General features: G+C 51.7%; 1 pseudogene; it reads left to right on the top strand.

The window, feature by feature from the left end:
* Positions 1–3,969: 3,969 nt before the first annotated feature.
* On the top strand, positions 3,970–7,822 carry LOC123116677 (disease resistance protein RGA4-like; annotated as a pseudogene).
* The last annotated feature ends 1,031 nt before the right edge of the window (positions 7,823–8,853 follow it).

Genomic DNA, 8,853 nt, shown 5'->3' on the forward strand with positions numbered 1-8,853 from the left:
TTGAATATATGGTTTGTGCATGTATATTGTATAACCTGGCCCACCTCCTAGTCTTTGTATAATTGAGGTTGTGGCCCACTTGTACTCCATATATACGTGCGCTTTGCACCGATCAATACATCGTGAAGCATTGCCAAAACAATCGTTTCCAACACAAACGTATGCTCGAAGGCCGCCAGGGAGCTACTATATGTGAAACGTGTTCGCTTTTCTCTCGCCGCCGCCGCTAGGAGTCTTCTCCGCCGCTGCCCTATGTCGCCCGATTCCACGTCCGTAAATTGTTTTGAGTCTCTCCTAGTTTTTTAGGGTGTTCATCGTCATGGCTTATGGCGACGCCAAATAAAGATTTTTCATATCCTACTCCGACGAGGCGATCAATCTACGGTTGGGGATGAATTATAAAACCAATCTGTTCAAGTAAGTATGGCATGACGGTGGGCACATCCTTTTGGTGGATCTGTGTCCTCGGACTCTGCCGTTGCGATGACGTTCGCTCTAGCACCGTGCGCGGAGCTTGGGACTGGGAGGTAGTCCAGGAGCGGATGCAGATTATGGTGTGCATTGGCGGCATCTGGAAAATGGTGGATCGTGTGTTGGGTTCATGGTTTGTGTAGGGCTGGTATGGTTTCTCCTTCAGCGTCTTAATCATGTGGGTATGTTAGATCTGGAGTTCGATGACGTGTTCGGCGTGTTGTCCGGTCTGATTCTTTCAACGGTAATGGTTTCGTTTTTGATGAGTCATCTTGTAGTTCAGCAAAGCTGTTTATCAGCGAGCCACATCGAGCTTGGGTGCGGAGATGATCAGTCATTTTTTTCTTTGGTGGCTATTGTGATGGTGCTAGAGGTAGGTGAGAAACGTCGGTGTCAACCTCAGAGGGTTCTTCAGTCTTGTTCGTAATTTTACTTCTTAGAATGTGTTTCTTTATGTAAAGGCTAAAATTCTGCTATCTTTTTAGCTTTATTAGATCGATATATACGTGATTTGTACAATAATTTATATGATATTAACGAGACATGTATTACCTGTAAAGAAAAATAAATGAGACAGCATTATCTAAAAAAGGGCCGCTAGTGAGCTGACGCCAGCTAGATGTTTGGGTCCAAACAATTCTATCAAAGTGACATTTTAACGTGCTTTCTTCTTACTTCTTTTTTTCACATAAAAGGTACAAGTGTATAAATGATCTGATTAACTCCTACCTTCTTACCTTATATGTCAAAAGAAAAGGTAAAAGGAAGCATGTAAAAATTTAGTCAATTGGAAAACACTTGTCCGTCTTGGCCGGGTGAACTGTGCAAGAATTAACCGGATTACGAGAACAATCCCTCTTGACCCCTGTCAGCAAGCCCCTGGTCGGTCAACTCCAGAAGCAGATAGCTGAGAGGAGCCGCAAGGGAGTGTCCAGATCTGGAGAAGTACATTGCGGATTTGAAGGACTAGACATACACCAGAGCTTAAGAGCATCTCCAGCCGTTCGGCCCCTCAGGACGCCCAAAAAAAGCGGCCTGGGGGCGAGCCGGCGCTAGTTCGGTCCCTGGTGTTCGTTTCTCTCCAGCCACGCGCCCAGGTGTCATCCCCGAAGACGCTTCATATTTAAAATCCATCATTCCCATTCAAAGAAATAACAAACCGACGATCATCGCAATAGTTCGGCGATTCATAGTGCCACAGTTCGGCGATCAAATGTAGTTCGGCGTACAAAAAAGGAAGGACGCGGAAGGCATCAAGCACCGAGCTCAACCTCCGGCGGCGTTGGCGGCGGCGTACGCGGGCTGGGAGGAGTCGGCGCGGCTTCCGGGCTGTTCGGCGCGGCTTCCGGGCTATTCGGCGCGGCGGAGGCATCATCGACGGTGGGGCTGGGCATCGCGGAGGCATCGTCATCAGCCGTCGGGCTGGGCGGCGGCGTCGGCGTCGCCGGTATCTAGTCCAGGATGAGGCCGTGATTGGCCAAGAACCACGCCTTGAGCTTCTCGTCCTCGCTCTGGAGCATGTCAGTGCCGCCCATAAAAAAGGCGAGGTCATTGTTCCTCTTCTTGGCGTCTTGAGCTTTGAGCTTCGCGGCGGCGCTGGTCCGGAGCAAGTCGAGTTTGACGGCGTTGTTCGTCATCAAAACAGCCCACCTCGCCTCGATTTTCTCTTCTCGCTCGGCGGCCCTGGTCTTGGTGTCGGCGATGCAGTGTTTGATGGACTCTTGCACGCGCGCGGCAGCCGACTCGGCATATTTCACCTTCTTGGCACCTTTGTTGCCGTCCGGGCGCCCGTCGGCCGCGCCCAAGGTCGGCGCGTCCGGTTTGTACATCTCTTTGGCCTTGGCGAGGGTGCGCCGGACGGCCGCCCATTTCTCGCACTTGTCGATCCTCTTGAAGACGTGGAGGTACTTGAAGTCCGCGTCGCTGTTGTCGTCGCGGAACATGGCGAACATGCGTAGTAGCTGCGCCGGAGAAAGGACATCAGTCGGCACCAGAGCGCGCGCCAGGGCATGTACAAGGCGAAAGAACGCTCTCGGAGCGAAAGAACGGCGTGCGATACCTGATCCTCGAGGCTGGTGTCGCTCTCTGGGCGAGCCGCGACCTCCTCGATGATCCCATGCCATTTGTTGCACGCCTTGGATGAGCGACCAATGGTTCGCCATCCCCTTCGACCCCCACTTCATGTGCATGCCTTTGAAGTAGGGTCAACGAGCTTCCGCTCGTCGAACTCGGCCTTGATGCGGTCCCAATACGTCTCGATGCTCTGATTCGTGCTGGTGACCGGGTCGAGGAAGACGACCTTCCACGCTTCGGCGAGGCACTCCTCTTCCTTGGACGCCCATTTGATGCGTGGCTCGCCGGACTTGGCCGCCGTCTTCTTCTTCTTCTTCTTCTTCTTGCCTTTCCTCGTCGGCGCCAGCTCCTCCTCCTCTTCTTCCTCCTCCTCTGGCTCTTCCTCGCCGTAGTCGACCTCGCCGTCCATGTCGGCGAGGCCAATCGAGCCGTCCTGCGTAATGAATCCAGGGGAAGCGGCGGCGGCAGCCGAGCCGGCTGCGATGATGTCCTCCATGTCGGCCTCCGTCGTGTCGGCGTCGTCGAGATGTGACGAGGATGAGGCTTGCGAGTAGAGGCCGCGGCGAAGAGCGGGCGTCGGTAAGGCTGCGTAGTCCGGCGGCGAGTACGTTTAAGGTGGGTACTACAGGCCGGCGAACGCAGGCGAGGGCGTGTGCTGGGCAGGGCGCCCGTGGGGAAGGTGATGTTGGGGTTGAAACCACCGTGGGCGTCCCCATCGGCATAGCCCAGCGACGACGTGCTTCATGGGTGCGGCAACGACGAGAACCCGGCCGGAGAGCCGACGCTTTGCTGGCTCCAGGCCGCGTACGGGTGCCCCCCGGGGTGGATTTGTCATCGCCGCGCGTGCCACCTCCGTCGCCGCCGCCGCCGCATCGTACGCCACTTTTTCCCTCGCCTTCTTGGCCCTGTTGCGCATGTCGACAGTGATGGCCTCCCGGCGCTTCGCATCCGCCTTCCACTCAGCGTTAGTCATGCCGGGTGGTTTGGAGAGCGGAGCGCTCGGCTTCCTTTGCTTCGGCTGGGCGGCGGCGGCGGTGGGATCCGTCGCCGTGCGCGGCATCACGTACTTCTTTGACGGTATGGCCGGCGAAAGGACAGGGAGGAGGCGGGTGTTTGGCGGGAGGAATGAAGAAGAGATGGGTGAACGCGGAAGGAAACGGCGGGAAAAGGGCTTCCAGTCGTCGACAGAGCGGCCCCATGCCGCTTTTCGCTTGTGCCGGCGCGCCCAGGCGACACCCCGCTGTTTGGGTTCAGGGCGGGATCGCCGGCTCTGGATTTCGCCTAAACCGGCGCTAAACGAGATTCTGGGGCACGACTAGACTGATTTTCGGCCATCGATGCTGGAGATGCTCTAAGCCCTGCAAAGGGGTGAGTGCACCCCCCCCCCCCCCCCCCCCCGGGGCCGTCGGCGGCGAGAAGGGGGAGGGGAGTGGAGAAGATGGAGATTGTGGCCACGACTTTTGTCGGTCGGATCGCACTGAAGCTGTTCGCGTTTCTAGATGAAAATTACAGGCTACGGCGGAACCTGCAGCATGACATCCAGCGCATCCGGATGGAGCTGGACATGATCGACGCCGCCATCCACGACCACGACGACCGCCGCTCGAAGAGCCAGGTGCAGACGGCCTGGATACAGCTCGCGCGCGAGCTGGGCCACAGCATCGACGACTGCATCGACCGCTTCTCGCACCGCGTGGCCAAGGACGCCGCCGCGTCGCCGCTCCGCAAAACCGTCAGCAGGCTGAAGACGGCGCCGATCCGCACGGAGTTCGCCGCCGAGATCCGGAAGATCAGGAAGATATCAGAAGAGGTGTCCAAGCTGAGGGAGAGCTACGGCGGCGGCGAACCCAGCGCCTCGGAGGCGTCCGCATCGGGCGCCCTCTCGGAGGAGGTTCACGCACTTGCAGCTGACCTCGTGGGCATGGACGCGCCCCGCGACGAGCTTCTGGAGCTAATAAGGGACACCGAGGGCCAGCCTAAACAGCTCAAGGTGATCTCCATTGTCGGGTTCGGAGGTTCGGGGAAGACTCTTCTTGCCAGGGAAGTGTACGAGAGCGATACCGTGGTCTGCCTGTACAAAGCACAGGCATGGGTTCGTGCGGCGGGCAAAGGCGCGGTGGATGTTCTCAAGGGGATCCTCGAGCAGCTTGGCCTGCAGGTAACCGGGGATGCCAGGAAGCTCAGCACAGTCTCAGAAAATGCCTCGAGTCAAAAAGGTGAGCCTTCTCTCCTCAATTTTCCTTTAACTTCATTCAGGTTTTGTTTGTTTCTGTGTGAACAACGGACGTCCTCTACTGACTTGCATTTTCGGTCTTCAATCTACCTATTGACCAGGTTCTTCATTGTTATTGATGGCATGAGAACGGAACTTTGGAACACCATGAAAAATTCTTTCCCTGCGGCGATGGGAGTGAGCAGCAGAGTTGTGGTGACGACACCCATTCAGTACATAGCAAATGCCTACAGCTCTGCTCATGGTCATGTGTACGCAATGAGAACTCTTAGCGAGGATCTGTCAAGAAAATTGTTCCTCAAAGAAGCTTCCTTGGAGGATTCATCACCTAGTAATGAGCTCGGTTCAGAAGCACTGAAGAAATGCGATGGTCTGCCACTCGCTCTCGTTACCACAGCCCAATTCTTGCAGAGTCGAGGTGATCCGACACGGACAGAGTGGACAAGGCTGTGCAACAACCTGGGTGAACATCTAGAAACAGAGGACACCTTAGCGAGAATGAAGAGTGTGGTTTGCCGCAGCTACGCCAGTCTTCCTGATCATTTTATCAAGACATTCTTGCTATATCTGGGTATCTTCCCACGTGATCGCCCGGTGAGGAGAGAAAGGCTCATAAGGCGATGGCTAGCTGAAGGATTATTTGGAGGGGATGCTGAACTCGCTACGTGCTATTTCAAGAAGCTGGTCGACCACAGTATCATTCGGCCTATTGATGTGAGCAGCAACACAGAGGTGAAGACTTGCCAAACTCACGGCATGATGCTCGAGTTCATCCTGCACAAGTCCAGATGTGAGAATTTCATTACCTTGTCACATGATCAGGCACGCCAAACCGGCAAGACCCGTTGGCTTTCTCTGCATCCTGAAAGTGCCGGACGGGCTAGGATGAGTCGAGAGGACTTACCCTTTGTCCGGTCCCTAACAATCTTTGGCAAGGCACACAAATCTGTTTTTGATTTCTCCAAGTACGAACTGCTGCGAGTTTTGGATCTGGAAGAATGTGAGGATGAATTGGGTGACAAGCATCTCAGAGAGATATGCAACCTGCTGCTACTCAGGTATCTAAGCCTTGGTGGCCCCATTTCAGTGCTTCCCAAGGAGATTGCAAAGCTAAAACTTTTGGAGACACTTGATATAACAAGAACGAAGATAGAGATTCTCCCTATACAAGTCATCGAGCTACCGTGTTTGATTCATCTGTTTGGAAGGTGCAAACTTGAAGATGCAAGTCAGAGAATAAGTAAGATGAAGAACTTCCTTTCAGAAAAAAGTAACTTGCAGACGCTATCAGGATTTGTTGCTGACAAAGGATTTGCACAACTCATGGATCATATGAATAACTTGACAAAGGTGAAAATATGCTGTGAATCCACTATGGATGTCAGCAACATAGCTCATCTTTCCAAGTCAATTAAAGGGTTCGTCCAGAGAGGCACTCATGCGAACGACAATCGTTCACTCTCACTGAATTTCAACAAATGGTCGGAAGACTTGCTGAGTTTTTCCTTGGAAAAAACCTGCTTTCTCCGTAAACTGAAGCTACAAGGCAACATCTTGAGCTTACCTCCATTTGTTACCACGTTGGCTGGTCTCACCGAGCTGTGCCTTTCATCCCTCGGTAAGTTCACTGGGGATATACTTTCTGCCCTAAGTATGGTGCGCTCCTTGCAGTACCTGAAGCTGGTAGCAAGTCACATGGACAAGTTTGTCATAAGAAAGGGGCAGCTCAATATACTGCTACGCCTGTGCATCGTGGTGCAATCCATGGAAGACCTAGAAATCGAAGAGGGGGCGCTTCCGTGTTTCGAGTCCCTCCAGCTTCTCTGTAAGGATTTAGATGGTCTTGGTGGCATAAGAATGGAGTTCCTTGGATGTCTCAAGGAGGTGGCTCTCGACGATGGAGTGAGCGACGAAGCAAAACAAGAGTGGGAAGAAGCAGCAAAGAAGCACCCGAGACGACCCAAAGTCTTGTTTGTGAAAACAATGTCAGAGTCAGAAGCTGATCATCAGATGCAGACGGGGGGAATGGAGCCTGCTGAGACTCCTGCAACACTAGCTCCCGGACATGACGCCCAGGTGCGCCTGCTTAACGAGGGAGCTGAGCAGACTGTGGTGCAGGTGCAGCCAACTCCCAACCCCATGCTTGTTCGTGGCCAGTGAGGCACAAGTTCGGAGTGTTCGGTCACTTACTCCTTTTGGATTCATTTGAGAATTGAGAGTATGCCTTCTATTTCGGTAGCATGAGGTTCGTTGGCAAGCTAAACAACCTGCGATATCTTCATCTGACCTGTTCTGTACCATCTTCAGACCATCTGAAGAGAAGCATGGAAGCTCTGGGCTCTGTAATCTCAGGACATGGCAACCTAAAAACTCTAGCTCTGGTTAATGACCCATGTCATGGAAATGTTGTGGTTCATAGTGCTTAAGTGTCCGTCTCCTGGGATGGCTTAGTACCTCCCCCACTTCTCCAGGTGTTTGAGTGGTCGCTACAGAGCTGCATACTGTCTTGTATTCTGAAGTGGATAGGGAAACTTGAGAAGCACCGCATTTTGAAGATTGCGGTAAGGGAACTTCTGAGGGATGGTATTGCTGCTCTCACCGCTCTATCCTTGTTTACGGCTGCTGTTGAAAGGATTGTCTTTGACAAGGTGGGATTCTGAATTCTCAACCTCTTGAACCTCAGGCGCAGTCGGCGAACGCAATGCCTAATCTCTGGAAGCTCAAGCTAGGTTCAATGCCCTGGTGGTTTCGTCCGCATGGCACTAGTGTTATGATGTGATTTAACGACCAACTTCATTGTTGTGCAATGATACCGCCGTTTGTGAAGATTACCGTTAACCACCATGATGACCGTTTCTTTTTTTTTTTTTTTTTGCGGGGACTGCTTCCTCTTATGACTCAAACCTAGGCTGTCATGCTGATATGGAATTTTGGTGGCTCATGCCTGGAGAAGTGACCAGGAGAGTATCCTACATATATATAGACAGGCAAACTTAGCTTTCATGTCTTGTTTTACAGAAGAACTCTAATATATTGCTCACTGCCTCACTGGCCAATAATTATTTTGTTGCACACATCCCTGCCTATGTACTTTGGATTGTTCAGACATAAATTAAAGTTATCAGAAAAGGATATACCCCAACCTATGCAATGCAGCCACACATGCCTCTAGCAGCGCTAGTAATAATTTCTTCAAGACAAATGGCTTTAGCATACGGGAAGACAAGGACCAATACATGTTCAGTTTTCCCCCTCAGAATCAATCTAAATGGCCGATACATGTGATTACAGACCCTCCTCGCCGGAGCAGCACCAGTGGTAGCTAGCGCTCCACCATAGCAACGACACACAAGTTAGCAGAATTGTTTACATGGTACATGGATATAGCTTCTGAGATTGGATACGTGTGAGCGTAGGTGTACATATAGATCAAATTGTATATGCTACACTTCTTCCTATCATTTTTCTCTTGACAATGATAGTACACTTCTTCCAAGTACATTTGCATACTGCATACACATAAAGATGCTACAACACAAAGAAGTAGGCTGCCTGGTATGAACTGACACCAACTATCAGTTTGCTCAAACACAGGAATTTGAAGTTCTAGGTCTCAACTATTAGTTAATTAGTAAGAAACAATGATGCGATTGGTGGTTGTTGCTCAAGCTTCCTACATCTGATTTCTTTTACTTTTTTAAGATATCTGATTTGTATCCACTATTGTTTTGATTGAAAGTTTTGACCCTGATGAGATGAAAATAAGATCTTTCTACAACACCCTCTTCCAATTCCAAGGAGTTGTAATTTCAAGATTTTGGAGGTTGAGCGGCCCCAAGATGGTAAAGTTCTTCATTTAGCTTGCTTGTCAAAATTGATGGTAGACTAACGAGAGGCTTGCGAGATGAGGAGTGAAACACCATCTGTGGTGTCTACTTTGCGAGCCATCGGACGAGACCATGAGCCATCTTTTCACCGGTTGCCTCTTCTTGTCAACCTGTGGCATCAGATCCTATACTGGATCCGATCCACTACTTGCCGGCTATACAGGAGGAGTTTGGTTGAGTGGTGGCAGT

This window comes from Triticum aestivum, chromosome 5B (assembly GCF_018294505.1).
Source record: "Triticum aestivum cultivar Chinese Spring chromosome 5B, IWGSC CS RefSeq v2.1, whole genome shotgun sequence".
Taxonomy (NCBI): Eukaryota; Viridiplantae; Streptophyta; class Magnoliopsida; order Poales; family Poaceae; genus Triticum; species Triticum aestivum.